This window comes from Balaenoptera musculus, chromosome 2 (genome assembly GCF_009873245.2).
Source record: "Balaenoptera musculus isolate JJ_BM4_2016_0621 chromosome 2, mBalMus1.pri.v3, whole genome shotgun sequence".
Classification (NCBI taxonomy): domain Eukaryota; kingdom Metazoa; phylum Chordata; class Mammalia; order Artiodactyla; family Balaenopteridae; genus Balaenoptera; species Balaenoptera musculus.
This window is the reverse complement of record NC_045786.1, coordinates 107,911,898-107,928,163: the sequence shown is the minus strand read 5'-3', so window position 1 is coordinate 107,928,163 and position 16,266 is coordinate 107,911,898.

Sequence of the window (16,266 nt, the reverse complement as noted above, 5' to 3'; positions counted from 1 at the left end):
CTGATTACCCCTCATTTGCTGATTATGAGCAGTGTTCTCTCAAAGAAGAGCCATACATTTCAACCTCTGATGCCACAGTTCTTGTCTGAAGGTATGTTTCAGAGGAGAGCTGCAAAGGATTCCTATAATTGTGACTCTGAGGAGAACCTGTGGTCATTCTCCGAAATCTGTTTCTCTGACGTCCAGGTCACTTCTGCTCTAGACTTGGCCTGGTGGGGAGGAGGCATGTGGGGACCAGGAAAAGGACTTGTTCAAGCCTGGCATGTGCCTCACTCAGAGTCTCTTGACCCAACTCTGCGTCTTCTCCAATAAAGTGAATCCAGGGAAGTTGTGCAGACAGTTGGAGACATAAGTACAGTCAGGGCCAGGGTTCCACCCTTTGTCATCACTAAGGCCTTTTTAAAAATTGCTTTTTTTCCCCTCAGGGACTTCACACTTTAACAATTTTATTTACCAAATAACATTTATCAAGTAATAATTGCTTTGTTTTCCTTGTTTATTAAGATAAGCTAGGGATAACTGCCAATCAGAGTTTTGGACTGACATATGATAACCAGTGTTATTGATTTGATGTAATGCCATAAAAATTAGATAAAACAAAATGAAAGAAAGCCTAGTGTGTATATTTATGTTTATTTTAGTTATGTATGTTTTCCATTAGGTTTTCAAAATACTAAATATAATTCACAGATGCCTATTACTCCCTTTACTCAATCTTTGAAAAACATCAAAATTTAGGAGAGCAGTATGGAAAAACTTTCTGGGATCTACCAGGAGTGATATATGGAGAGCCACATCATGCCTTTGGAGACTTTGGGGCTTTTGGAATTCAGCCAGCATTTTAGGATGAATGATGGGGGTACACCTACTCCTCAGGTATGTTCTGGTTCAAAAATTTTGTCCGAAGAGCCGATGGCTATTTTCAAGCAACCTACAAGACTGGTTGTTTAGCTGACTGTCTTTCTAACTGTCCCATTTATGTTTTCAGCCTTGACACCACAGAGAGAATATTGGGTTAAACTGGTTCTATTCAATGTTAGTGAGCCATGTGGGCAAATTCAGCTTATGTGACAACTTCCGGGCTAGTCCTTATTCATCAATCTCTTAGCAAAAAGAAATATACCATTGTAGTAAAATGTAGGGGCCTGAGGAAATATGTGGGGGGACATGGGTGTCACTTCAGCCACTTTCATAGGCATCTGGTGTCAGTTCTCGTCTACATCTGCCAAATGGAAGAGTGAAAACAAAGTGAATGAGTTCAGCAGTTTGCCTCCATCAGGGAGATGTCTGTTAAGGTATTTATATCTTATGAGCAGTTTTTAGGACATTCATCTATTAGTATATACCTACAGAATCTTATGTCATCTTTAGAGTGGTGATGAAAGCAGCATATAAAGTGTGAAAGTAACTTAGTTGATGATATTTTAGAGAGGAGAGTAGAACCCTGGATCTGTTAAATTACGGACCCTTTGTAGTTAATTAATGCAGATAAGAGACTTCCCATATGAAAGGTTAAGTTAAAATATATGTAACAGGCAAATACACATAGAAGATTTTTGGTAAGTGATTGTGGCTCAACTGCCTATTTAAACCAAACATACATTTGATTGTTTTTAAATATTGATGCCTTTGCTGTTATTACAAAACACTGAGTAGGAGTTCACACAATGAGGGTGACATGTGAACGTGTCAAGCTAATGTCAAAACAACAGCCTTGAACAGCATCGCAGTCTGACAGGTTTCAGAATGGAGTGACTGCTGACTGGACTGCTCCGAGGCTGAATTAGGTCTCTCCTCATAAGGACTTTGCTATTTTCTTGGGTGTCTGCAGCCTGGAGTCATGTCAGACTTCACTTATTATATCCCTGTGCAGAGAGGGAGGGCATGAACTTTGCCAACAAGAGGGATGAATATGTATGGTGTTTTTCTTCGGATCAGGCTGACTGCGACCTCTGCTGAGAGAGATTGTGTGACAGTGTGCTTGACTTTCTTAGCGTGAGGCCTGCCAAATGAAGCATCTAGGTTGCACCTCTCATATAAGGACAATCAACCAGCCAAGGCTGTACTTCTTAGTGCTTGGAAAGCACTTCTTTTACGGTAGGGCCACTGAAAATGCTATTTCCTTTGCCTGGAATAGTTTTGGCTTCCCCTTTACACTGGTTGTGTCTGACATCTACCCATGATGTAAATCTTGGCGTAAATGTTGTTCCTTTAGGAGGCCTTCACTGATTTCCCAAACTATGTTAGGAGGACCCTTTAATATATGCCCCTACATCACCCTTCATTTCCCCATTGTAATAATCAGGGTTCTCCAGAGAAATAAGACCAACAGGATGTGTGTGTGTGTGTGTGTGTGTGTGTGTGTGTGTGTGTGTGTGTGTGTAGATAGATAGATAGTTAGATGGGGTTGGGAGGGGAGAGAGAGAGAGAGAGAAAGAGAGAGAGAGAGGGAGAGAGAGGTTGACCGATTAATTGGTTTTAAGTAGTTGGATTACATGATTCTGGAGGCCTAGAGAGTCCAAAATCTGATGGGATGGGCTGGCAGGTTGATGACCCAAGGAAGAGCCATTGTTGCAGTTCAAGTCCAAAGGCTGTCTGTTGGCAGAATTACTTCTTGTTGGGGAAGGTCAGTCTTGGTTCTATGAAGGCTTTCAACTGATTGGATGAGGCCCATCTAAACTATGGAGTGTAGTCTGCTTTGCTAAAAGCCCACCAATTTAAATGTTAATCTTATCAAAAAACATCCCCACAGAAACATCCAGAATAATGTTTGACCAAATATCTGGGTACTGTGGCCCAGCCAGGTTGACACATAAAATTAACCATCACACTCATGTAACACTGTCATATCTGTTAGTGTTTACCTATGTGAATGTTTGCATTCCTCACTAGGCATGAGGACATGGACCATATTTGCTATGTTTTTGATATGCTCCCAGAATTCAGCACATGACCAAACACAAAGTAGACTCTCATTGAATATTTAATGAAGTCATTATTCATTCAACAAATATTGAAGTACTGTCATGTGCCAGGTGCTGCTCTAGTTGCTAGGCATAAGCAAGGAACAAGACAGGCAAAATCTTTGCCTTCCTGGAGCTTCTATTCAAGTAGGAAAATCTGAAAGTTGATGTATTTTAACGGGGATATGACTGACTCTGATTTTTGTTTTAGAGATATGGCTGGCTGCTGTGTTGAATGGACTGTTAGGGTGGGAGAGGGCAGGTGGCAGCGGAGACCAGTTAGGCAGCCCATTGCATCAGTTAGGTGCGGTATGGCGGTGGCTTGGACCAGGCTGGTAGAAGAGGGGGCAGTGAGAGGAGTCTAGGTTTGGGACACACACTGAATGTGGAGGTAACAGAACTTGCGATTGACCTGGCTGTGGAGTACGTGTGAGGGAGAAATCAGTGGTGAGGCCTAAGTTTTGGGTCCAAGTAACCATGAGAATGGTGTTTCCATGTACTAAGTGCAAAGCTTGCTGGAGGAGTAGGTTTGAGTTAGAAATCAAAACTTGTGCTTCGGCTGTGTTGAGCTTGAAGTGTGTGTTTGATAAATGACTGGAGCAGGTGAGAGGGAGGTTGAATGCGGAAGTCCAGATCTCAAGGAAGAGGCCTGTCCCAGAGGCATAGACTGTCTTTGGAGCCCTGGGATGGGAGATGTTTGTGCAGGAAGCAGGCAGAGATATGAAGGTAAGAGTGCCAAGGACCAAGCTCTTGGGCACGTCATCATTCAGGGTTTGAATAGAGGAGGAAGATCTGAAAAAGAGACAGAAAAAGAATGGCTGAAGGTAGGAGGAATAGCAGGAGATTTTGGTGGCTAGAAGCCCAGGGGAAAAAGTGTTCTAAGAAATAGGAAGAGATCATCTCTGCAGCTGAACAAATGAATTAGCCCTCACAGTCTATGAAGCACTCAAATGACCCAAAGGGTTATAAGATGTGATATGCATCCCTGAACCTATTTGGGGAGATAAGTCACTCACACTTGTCTATTTAGAATGTTCCTTGAAAGTTATGGTGGAGAAATTGGCTGGGGGAAATAGGGCAGAAGGAAGAGACTTTTCCCCCCTTCTGGGATTAGCCACCTTGTGCTCAATGAGAAAAGAGAGCAAATTTATTTGTTTATTTTTGAATTTATTGGAAGCCAGTTGTGTCAGGCACCATTTAACCCCCCAAAATAATAATTATATGAGTTAGGTCTGAAAATCAAGCTTTCAGGGCAGTTTTATTTGTTTCTCTGTCTCGTATTCCATCATAAGAAGTCTATGCAACTTAAGTACCTTGAACTGAAAAGAAAAAAGAGAACATCCTCTTAGAAAAAAGAGAACATCCTCTTAGAAAAAAACATCCTCTTCCCTCATCCAAGGGAAAGAAATCTAAAGTTCAAAGTTTTAATATTTATTTATTTTCTTTATTTTTTTGGCTGCATCAGGTCTTAGTTGCGGCACGTGGGGTCTTCGTTGAGGCGTGCGGGATCTTTTGTTGACGCGCAGGCTTCTCTCTAGTTGTGGTGTGTGGGTTTTCTCTCTCCAGTTGTGGCGCATGGGCTCCAGGGCGCACGGGCTCTCTCACTGAGGCGCTTGAGCTCAGTAGTTGTGGCGCATGGGCTTAGTTGCCCTGCGGCATGTGGGATCTTAGTTCCCCGACCAGGGATCGAACCCATGTCCCCTTCGTTGGAAGGCAGATTCTTTACCACTGGACCACCAGGGAAGTCCCGAGTTCAGAGTTTTAAATTAAGATTAGTAATAAACCAAGAACAGAATCATATCAAGTAGAATATGGGGATGATGGGGGATAGAACATTGTTAGGAGCGAACATTTATTAAGTACTTACTATGTTCCAGGTACTTTATAAATACTTAGCATATAGTAATTTACAATAACCTGACATAGGCACTATTACTATCATCCCAAATGAGGAAACTGTAGCATTGACAGATTAAGAACCTTGTCCCCAAACAAATAGCTTATAAGGGATTAAGCCAGGATTAGGATCTAGCTGTCTGGCTCCAGAGTCCACTTGCATAACCATTATGTTCCATTGCCTCTGGTAACCCCATGGGACAACCTTGAAAAGAAGCATGAAATTTTATTGGCTTGGGGGTCCAGTCAAAGGTCAGGAGAACAGTGACAGCTGCAGTGGAGGTAGAAGCAAGATCTTGTCCAGATTTGATGACAGAGAAGACTGGAAAATCTTTTCAGTGAATAGAGATCTCTGAAGTGGTAAATGGTGTGTGTGTGTGTTTGTGTGTGTGTGGTGTGGGAGAAGCAGTAAAGTCTATCCACACCTGTCAGGGCGTTTTAGTAATGCACTAGCTGTTCTGCCTAATATGTGCTCCAGTGCTTTGAAAAATAGGGTACAGACTTCTTGAAGGAGGCAGGGTGATGACAGCTGAATTTCCATGTGACATGCATAAGGGTTTCTCTGAGACAGGGATAATACAGCTTGGTCCATCTTGCTTGCTTCTGAAAATTTCTAAGCATGGTCTACAAAAAAAATCTGTATGGTCCTATTTTGATGTAATTATCAAACCAGCAGGTTGATAAGATTGATAAGAAAGAGGACGAGAGAGAAGAATAATAGGGAGTTCCATATAAAGGAGAAACCAGGGGCACCTGCTTGTTCAGGGATTGGCATCAGCCCTCCTGCAATTGTCTGCCCCGTTATTCTCTCTCACTCTGGCTGGGCAGGGAGAGTAGAGTCCGCCTACTACCTGAGCTCTCAGAAACAGGGCCTGCTCCTTCAGTTCTGGCGCCAAGAGGTCTGCCTGCCTTGTTTTCTCTTCTGCTCATTCAGCTTGTGGAGAGAGGAGATCAGGCCTCAGAAGACTTGTTGCCACTCAACAAGTCTCTGTTGTCATATCAAAGAAGATCAAAATTCTGGTCTCCTCATATCAACGTATGAAAGAAAAAAAACCACTCAGCTATTTATTTCTTTTAAACAGGGAAAAGAGCTAAGATTGCTAACTAAATAAGCGTTACCAGAATTCAAATAGGTGATAATCGAAAAAGAAAGTCTAAATGGGCTTTTATTTTGCATTGAAGAGTGAAAAAGCCATTGGTGTTTCAGAATCATAACCCTTTGTCTTCCAGTGTACAGAAGAATCTTTTGGGGAATTCTAAAAAGCCTGACCCAAAATAACATTCACTTGCGGTGAAGTGGGCTAGCCACCTAATTTCCCCCATGTTTCTTCTGTTCGTAGAGTCTTCACTTGAGCCTCTGGTACAACTCCTAAACAGAAAGCAATAATTGCGTTACCCAACAACATCTGCTTTGATATGATGAGCAAGTGGATGCCTTACTCTGTGGTGGCATCTTCACTATAATTCAACTGACTTTTATTGGACTCCAGCTGGATAGATGCACCGCACTGTCTTAGTCCTTGAACAGGACAGTCATTCAGTTGTGCTTCCTGCTCTCCCATGCTTACCGTGTCGGGAAGGAGACAAACGTACAAGTAATTCTGGCATAAGGCAGAATGAACTGTAACGTAGGTACATGCTGAGTGCAATGAAAATTTTGTGTAGTGATAATATAAGAGAATGCTAGGAGCATTCATATATTTAATAAAATTCTGTGATGAGGGACCTATAAAATGGAAAGGCTTAGACATATGTGACCTATAATAACTAGCATTTGATCCATATCTTATCTAGAACATGGACCCACAATAATTTCTGTAACGTAATATTAGTTAGCACTTTCGAGTGCTTATTATGTGTCAGGCTCTGTCCTCCGTGGCGTATATAGAATATGCCATTGAATTCTCATACTCTGTGAGATAGCAACTGTTATTTGCTCCATTTACAATTAAGTAACATGCTGAGAGAGATTAAATCTGTCTGCAGGGTCACATACTAGTAATGAGGAAGCTAGAGTTAGAAACTGGGTTTGACTTACTCTAAAAGAACTCCATATTGCTTTGTTCCATGTCTGTGTATATGGCATGGATGTACCAAGATACACTCATCCCTAGTGTATCCCTAATGTACATTCTGTCCCAGTAAGGTTGGTCGTGGCCCCAGCCTACTACTTTTCCTCAGGTTTCCTCATATCACAAAAGAAATAAATTGTCTTGGGCCAAAATTAAAAGTTTTTTTTTTTGCAGTATTGGTGCCAGGGGTGCTTTTATGCTAGAAATGGCACTGACACATGCATGAACAGGAGCTGGGTATGAGATACTGTTACTGAGTTCGAGCTTGTACTGCTTGCCCCACTACAGGCCAGTAAATTGGGAGACAGGTGTCAGGACAAGTCACTACCTTATTCAGAAATCCAGCAGACGAGTGTCCCAAAGAACCATCTTACCCGAGTTAAAATTCATGCTTCTTTTATACTAAAGGGAGGGGGGAATGTGGCTGTTGTTGCATTATTTCTTGGTGCTGGAATCCTTTGTTCTTGCAGCTGTCCATGTAGGTGTGGTCGCAATGGTCCTTTAAACCTCCAACAAAACAGTTGTCATTTTCTGTTATGAAACTTTTTATCTCTATATGAATGGAAAAATGTTATACCTTTAAAAGGTAGAGCCTCAAGAATGTGCTGTCATATATATTTCAGATTACAGGCAACATTCTTTTACAAAGGTCCAGAGCCAGCTTGACTAAGCACAGGCAATAGAGTACAAGGATTAGAGCTGAAGGAATAGATCCAATATGGAGTCAGGTTTATTCTTCTCCATTATAATACTGGTTTTGGTTATTGTTGTTTTTTTTTTTTAAAGCTCATCCTTGCAGAGAACATCAGACTTATGGGAGAATTAGGGCATATAGCAAGCACTATGGTAGCTAGTAACAAAAGGAAAGTTCTGTAACCTCCTTCAATTAATAAAATATAGATCTTATATTTTGCTTAAAACAAATCAAAAGTCATTTCAAAATGTAATTCTGAACATGAAGACATGGAAGGATGTCCACTGGAAAAGTATTACGGTATGAGATTTGGACTGACAGAACACTATCACTTATAAAACTGTGATTTAGTTGTGTCCAGTGTTGTCTGAGGTTGTGGAGAGAGGCTTCTCACTGGCTCAAGTGAAAATTACGAGGTCAGGTAGTTGCTCAACCTTTTCATCATAAGGGTAGCCTCTGGTCTGCCTGAAAGTCTGTAGACCAGGATTTGGGTTGTAACTTTGCCACTAAGTTACACTTGTCAGTTCCTCTCTGTTTCTTCCTCTGTCCAGTAGATGTTAGGGCACTTTGGAAATCGTGGTTTATTCGGGTTAGGTCTTTTCACTGCTTCATGTGCATCTGCCACTGAGGGGAAGAACATCCTGTGACCAAAGCTCAGCTGTGAAATGGGAATAATAGTACCTATCCACCCACAGCGTTGTTGGGAGTTTACAATGAGATAATGGACATGGAAGCTCTTTAGCACGAAGTATACTTAGTATGGGGCTAGGCACATTGCCTGCACTAATTTATATAGCATCTTCACAGATTTATGTTGTTTTTCTTTTCATAACACCACCTGCCATGGGAAAAGAGGCAACATCAAACCTATTTTACAGATGAGGAAACTGAGATCCAGAGTGATTGTGATTTATTGGTAATTGCATAGTAAATTAGCAGAATCAGAACTGGACCACAGCTCTCTTGCTGGGTACTTTCCCCTCTACATGTGACATATTATTATTTTGCTTTGAATCACAGAATAATGGAGAACAAAGAAACTGAGTCTTTTCAAGTAGTTTTTAAAATGTCCTGAAAGACAGAAAACTTTTTTGTTTTCCCCCATTTAAAGCAGATTTTTGGAGACTCATATTTATTAGGGTAAACAGGGCTATTCAGGAGGTAATTCCTCTTGGTATTTTATTTTATTTTTTTTGGTGAGCAATTGCATTTTTTTTCTCTGCAGTAGAAAAATATTACTATTGTAAGTGAGGGTTGCAAATGTGAAAACAGGCTCTCAAATGAAAATCGTATGGGGCACTTATTAGCATTCTGAAAAATATTTGAGTCATTATGTTGCAGTTCTAAAATTGAATCAGTGCTATATTTAATAAGACACAACAGGCCATGAATTATTGCACATTAATTCATACCCAGTGTGTTGCTAGGCACATGGCTAAAAGCTGAGTGCAGTTAATGCAGCTAAACATGAATATACCTTAATTCACACACCAGAGGGTCCCACTGAAATTATAAAATGCTATTATAAAGGGTTATTTAAAAATATTTAGATATGTTAAGTTTTATACCTACATGATTCATGATATGTGGTGTTCTCATAAATTCAGCAGCGCTCTCCCCTTTTCTCATTCCCATAATTCCAGGATTTTCATGTTAAATCCTAGATCTCCATTTTTCTCGTCAGTAGACTCTCTAAGGCTAGAAATCTTATTCTGTGGTTTTCAGTTTTCATTTGGGAAGAAACAGAACTTTCTCTTAAGCAAGAAGTGTCATGCCAAACTGTGTGGAGCAATGTTTTAAATAAGGGGGAGTAGGAAAGGGTTAGAAATTCTACTGCAGTTTCACTGGAGACAAAATGATGGTCAGGCTGATGGGTGTGGGTGGGTTTTCCCAGGGGGATACTGTGGGCCACTGAGGAATGAGAAACAGAAGGAAGCCCTGATGCTAGTTCCAGATATCACCAGAAGGGCTGGTCAGAGTAAGTTAAAGGTGTGATTGCTTGTCTGCTTTTCTTTTTAACGTCACAAACTATGGTTTGTGGTAAGAAGATTGCATTTAATGTTGGTAATTGTTGATGAGGTACTTTCAGGAAAAGCCAAGTCATTCACAAATACTTGTACCGTGCTTCCTCAGGAACTACATGGGCATCATTTCCAGTGAACCAGAAGTGTAACGGAGGCTGATGGAATTGTAGGGCAGAGAGTTCTGGGTCCTAACCCTCAGGCCTAAACATGATGAAAATAAAGTTGCTGTAATATGTGCAATAAAACTTTATTTTTACATAATATTTTTAAATTATAATATTTATGAAAGAAGGAATGGTTGACTGGGTCATAGGAGATTTTTATACTCTTATTGATACTTGTGTCGCTTACTTTGTTAAAATGAATAAGAGGAGAAAAATTGACCTTGCACCTCCAATCATTAGTCAAATAAGATTTTTCTTTTAATAATTACATAGAAAAAAATTCTAGCCTCTATTTTTCTTGGAAATCTATTTTGTTCTTACCCTACCATATTAAATTGTAATTTTATTGTCTATATTATTAAAGTATATTATAAACTTTATTTAACAAGGTATTAACATAATAGCTAGACTTACATACTCTTAAAAGCCAAACAAGGAGGGATATTGCTAAAATGAATGAACTGGGTTTAATTTACATTTCTATTACCAAGAGTAATTGTAAGAGCTTACACCTTGATTAGAGCCCTTAGTAAATAAAAATATGCTCAGTTTTTTTGGGAGTGTTTGAATTGCTCAAGTATCACAGGAAATTAGACTTGACCAAGACATTCATCTATTCAGACTAAGGTTGGAAAAATGAACTTCATTAAATAATAAAGCAATACAACTTAAAATCTATGTTGTCTTGGTCATGCCTTTATAGTTGTGACTTTTAGTTGCACATATTGTATTGAAACTTCAGCCATTTTAAAACATGTTAAAAACTAGTTGAGGTCCTGCAGTAATCTACAAATAAAATCGTGCTTATGTTGCTACTTCTGTTCTCAGTGCGATGTAGTGGCTCTCAAATTTCCAGAGAGTATCAGCATCACTTGGAGGGCTTGTTAAAACACAGATTACTGGACCCTATCCCCAGAGATCATGGGGCTCAAGAATTTGCTGTTTCTAACAAGTTTCTAGGTTTGTTAGGCTGTTGCTGTTGCAGCTTTGGGACCACAGTTTGAGAACCACTGCTGGTTGGTGTGTGTGTGTGTGTGTGTGTGTGTGTGTGTGTGTGTGTGTGTTTGAAACACAGTTACTGTTTTCTTTGATATTATTAGCACACAAGTTGGTGTTTGTGGAGCCTGGCAGAGATAAATTGAGTTTATGATTTATTTACTTGATGACTAGTACCAGTAAATTGATAAATCTAGATTGAAAGAAAAACATTTAACATAGGATTCCTTCCAAGTTCTGCTCCTTATGGGCATTAATAGGTCAAAAACTTTCAATCACAGGACGTATATGGGCAGTTCCTGGTTTATGAATGGCTTGTTTTCCAAAGTTTGTTGTTTCTTTTTGAATGATCCACAGATGGCTGAACTAACTAGAAAAAAAAAAATGCCTATTAAATCCATATGTGGCTGAACCACAGTACCAGTTGAATTCTTGTTTTCCACTACTTCTAAGGAAATATGTTTCAAGTTAATAATAATTAAAATTTATAAAGCAACTTAAAATGTCCAAAGTGCTTTCATATGTATTATCTCATTTAATCCTCACAAAAATTCTGTAAGAAAGATTTAAATTATAATAAATTTAAAGATGTGTTCTGCCTGTGGTCATACAATCAGTATATGATGGAGTCAGGGTTGGAATTCAGGTTCTTTGACTCTAGATCCTGTGCCATTTCCACTTGCCATGGTATTTCTAAGTGTCACCTAGGACCTTGAGACTCTAGGGACATGTGACTGTGCCTGGAAGCCTCAACCCCTGAACCTAAGTCTGGTTTTTCACTCTTCTTACCCTAATTTCCTGGCTTAGCGCCTGTTGATCTTAGACCTCGAGTTCCTACTTGTTCATTTGTACCTAATCCTTGATACTTTTCTACTTTATCTGTCCTTATTGGATTTGACTTGTAGCTCACTGGGGTAACTTTCATTTGCCCTTTCTGTCTGGTGGTTCAGGTCCTGTTTTAACCCAAGAGGTTCAAGCTCAACATAGAGTGATATGGAAAACTGAATAAAATGTCTCTTCTTGAAAAGCAGATTACCTCATACTTAATGTCAACAGGGGTTTCTCCAGCTTTGTTTCAGAAGGTTGACCATTATGCCAGTGAACTAGATAGATTTCTGGTGTGATTGATGAATTTAGGGAAAAGTCAGATCATCACGATTATGGCAATATGTGAGGTCCCCACTCTTAATCCAGAGCACCAGTGCATAAGCATATGGTTTACAGGTCCTTTGAGATATTAATTATTGGTCAGTCAAATATGAAGCAATATTAGGTGCTGGGTGCCAACTGAGGATGCCATTTTGACAAGGCACATTCCTGGCGTTAAGAAGACTCCAGGTTCAGAGTCCTCAAGGCTGTGTTTTTTCCATACACCTCTTAGATCGTGTAAAGATGACTTAATCTTCAGTTTTCCAAAGTGCCAATTGCAATAGTAGAAGACAAGTGAGGTGCCCAGCAGCCTCAATTAGCATAAATGAAGGTACATACCATTAAGATGAAGAATATGTGGCATGTCTGCCTGACTCAAGAAACGCAGGTGATGAAGGCAGAGCAATGCCACCAGAAACAAGGGGGCCGGGCTTGCCTTCAAGGCCATGGAGAGTTAATATTAGCCCTCTTCAGACATAAAAAATAATAATTAAACACTGCTTGTCAATTAATGCCAACTTAAAGAAAGGCCCTACACTTAGATTAAGTGAGGAGCGTGGGTTGCTTGAGAACAGCAAGAAAGGAGGAGGGAAAAGGGTATAAAATAATGGAAGAGATAAGGTGAAAAAGGAGAAGAATTAAACACACATGTACTTTTGCAGAGTTGGGGCACTCATATTTCTAATTAGAATTTCAATGCAGGAGCCCAATTTAACCTTAGGGAGTCTTTATATTTGTGTCACTGTTATACACAGCAATCAGTTCAACTCTGGCATCTTACTTGTAAGTTGAATTTTCATATTACATTGGTGGAGCCCCAGTCTCTTTGTATTTTTAATGGATATTTTCTTTTTTGGAGCTTTAGTATGTGTTCTGTCTTCTAGAAAATTCTATGCTGAGAGGAACAATAGCCATTTAGATACTGGAATTCAAGAGTCAGCGGCTTTTTGACATTAACCCATTTATTTCTTGACAAATACAGTCATGGTACTTTTGGAATCATCCTCAATCATGTCTGCTTCAGTGAATTTAGAGGACTCATCAATGTATGTTCAACAAAACAGCCTGGTGCACTAGGCAGTGGATGGTAATAAAAGACTCCAGAATTCTGTCTCCTGTGACTGACTAGTGATTAACAAGGCGTCTCACAATTGAGTTCCTCCCAGATCTCTGACATGGAATTTTGACTTTGTCCTTCCCTTCTTTTGTCTTCAGCAGATTCATGTTTAGCTAGCAATTTCTGATTTCAGAACATATTATAGACCCACAGTCTATTGCTCTATATAGCCAAAAAGTCAGTAGTTCTAGTCTTCCGTCTTACCAAATGGGAAACTGAAACCAGAGAGTTTAAATATTTTGCCCCAAATCAGAGGGCTTAGTAGGAAGTGATTTTAAGTCATACTGTGTAATGTAGAACTCAGCACATCATTAAGTCCTTTCAAGCAGGAATTTATGAACTTCCACGCCATTACTTTTTTTTTTCCAACATCTTTATTGGAGTATAATTGCTCTACAATGGTGCATTAGCTTCTGCTGTATAACAAAGTGAATCAGCCATACGTATACACATATCCCCATATCCCCTCCCTCTTGCGTCTCCCTCCCACCCTCCCTATCCCACCCCTTTAGGTGGTCACAAAGCACTGAGCTGATCTCCCTGTCCTATGCAGCTGCTCCCCAAGAGCCATCCATTCTACATTTGGTAGTGTATATATGACCATGCCACTCTCTCACCTCGTCCCAGCCCACCCCTTCCCCTCCACGTGTCCTCAAGTCCACTCTCCACGTCTGTGTCTTTATTCCTGTCATGCCCCTAGGTTCTTCAGAACCTTTTTTTTTTTGATTCCATATATATGTGTTAGCATATGGTATTTGTTTTTCTCTTTCTGACTTAATTCACTCTGTATGACAGACTCTAGGTCCATCCACCTCACTACAAATAACTCAATTTCATTTCTTTTTATGGCTGAGTAATATTCCATTGTATATATGTGTCACATCTTCTTTATCCATTCATCTGTCTATGGACACTTAGGTTGCTTCCATGTCCTGGCTGTTGTAAATAGTGCTGCAATGAACACTGTGGTAAGTGACTCTTTTTGAATTATGGTTTTCTCAGGGTATATGCCCAGTAGTGGGATTGCTGGGTTGTATGGTAGTTCTATTTTTAGTTTGTTAAGGAATCTCCATACTGTTCTCCATAGTGGCTGTATCAATTTACATTCCCAACAACAGTGCAAGAGGGTTCCCTTTTCTCCACACCCTCTCCAGCATTTATTGTTTGTAGACTTCTTGATGATGGCCATTCTGACCGGTGTGAGGTGATACCTCATTGTAGTTTTGATTTTCATTTCTCTAATGATTAGTGATGTTAAACATCCTTTCATGTGTTTGTTGGCAATATGTATATCTTCTTTGGAGAAATGTCTATTTAGGTCTTCTGCCCATTTTTGGATTGGGTTGTTTGTTTTTTTGATACTGAGTTGCATGAGCTGCTTGTATATTTTGGAGATTAATCCTTTGTCAGTTGCTTTGTTTGCAAATATTTTCTCCCATTCTGAGGTTTGTCTTTTCATTTCATTTATGGTTTCTTTTGCTGTGCAAAAGCTTTTAAGTTTCATTAGGTCCCATTTGTTTATTTTTGTTTTTATTTCCCTTTCTCTAGGAGGTGGGTCAAAAAGGATCTTGCTGTGATTTATGTCATAGAGTGTTCTGCCTATGTTTTCCTCTAAGAGTTTTATAGTGTCTGGCCTTACTTTAAGGTCTTTAATCCATTTTGGTTTTATTTTTGTGTATGGTGTTAGGAAGTGTTCTAATTTCAGTCTTTTACATGTAGCTGTCCAGTTTTCCCAGCACCACTTATTGAAGAGGCTGTCTTTTCTCCATTGTATATTCTTGCCTCCTTTATCAAAGATAAGGTGACCATATGTGTGTGGGTTTATCTCTGGGCTTTCTATCCTGTTCCATTGATCTATATTTCTGTTTTTGTGCCAGTACCATACTGTCTTGATTACTGTAGCTTTGTAGTATAGTCTGAAGTCAGGGAGCCTGATTCCTCCAGCTCCGTTTTTCTTTCTCAAGATTGCTTTGGCTATTCGGGGTCTTTTGTGTTTCCATACAAATTGTGAAATTCTTTGTTCTAGTTCTGTGAAAAATGTCATTGGTAGTGTGATAGGGATTGCACTGAATCTGTAGATTGCTTTGGGTAGTATTGTCATTTTCACAATATTGATTCTTCCAATCCAAGAACATGGCATATCTCTCCGTCTGTTTGTATCGTCTTTAATTTCTTTCATCAGTGTCTTAGAGTTTTCTGCATACAGGTCTTTTGTCTCCTTAGGTAGGTTGATTCCTAGGTATTTTATTCTTTTTGTTGCAGTGGTAAATGGGAAGGTTTCCTTAATTTCTCTTTCAGATTTTTCATCATTAGTGTATAGGAATGCAAGAGATTTCTGTGCATTAATTTTGTATCCTGCTACTTTACCAAATTCATTGATTAGCTCTAGGAGTTTTCTGGTAGCATCTTTAGGATTCTCTCTGTATAGTATCATGTCATCTGCAAACAGTGACAGCTTTACTTCTTCTTTTCCGATTTGGATTCCTTTTATTTCTTTTTCTTCTCTGATTGCTATGGCCAAAACTTCCAAAACTATGTTGAATAATAGTGGTGAGAGTGGGCAACTTTGGTTTATTCCTGATCTTAGTGGAAATGGTTTCAGTTTTTCACCATTGAGAATGATGTTGGCTGTGGGTTTGTCATATATGGCCTTTATTATGTTGAGGTAAGTTCCTTCTATGCCTACTTTCTGGAGGGTTTTTATCATAAATGGGTGTTGAATTTTGTCAAAAGCTTTCTCTGCATCTATTGAGATGATCATATGGTTTTTCTCCTTCAAGTTGTTAATATGGTTTATCACATTGGTTGATTTGCGTATATTGAAGAATCCTTGCATTCCTGGGATAAACCCCACTTGATCAGGGTGTATGATCCTTTTAATGTGCTGTTGGATTCTGTTTGCTAGTATTTTGTTGAGGATATTTGCATCTGTGTTCATCAGTGATGTTGGATTGTAGTTTTCTTTTTTTGTGACATCTTTTTCTGGGTTTGGTATCAGGGTGATGGTGGCCTCGTGGAATGAGTTTGAGAGTGTTCCTCCCTCTGCTCTATTTTGGAAGAGTTTGAGAGGATAGGTGTTAGCTCTTCTCTAAATGTTTGATAGAATTTGCCTGTGAATTCATCTGGTCCTGGGCTTTTGTGTGTTGGAAGATTTTTAATCACAGTTTCAATTTCAATGCTTGTGTTTGGTC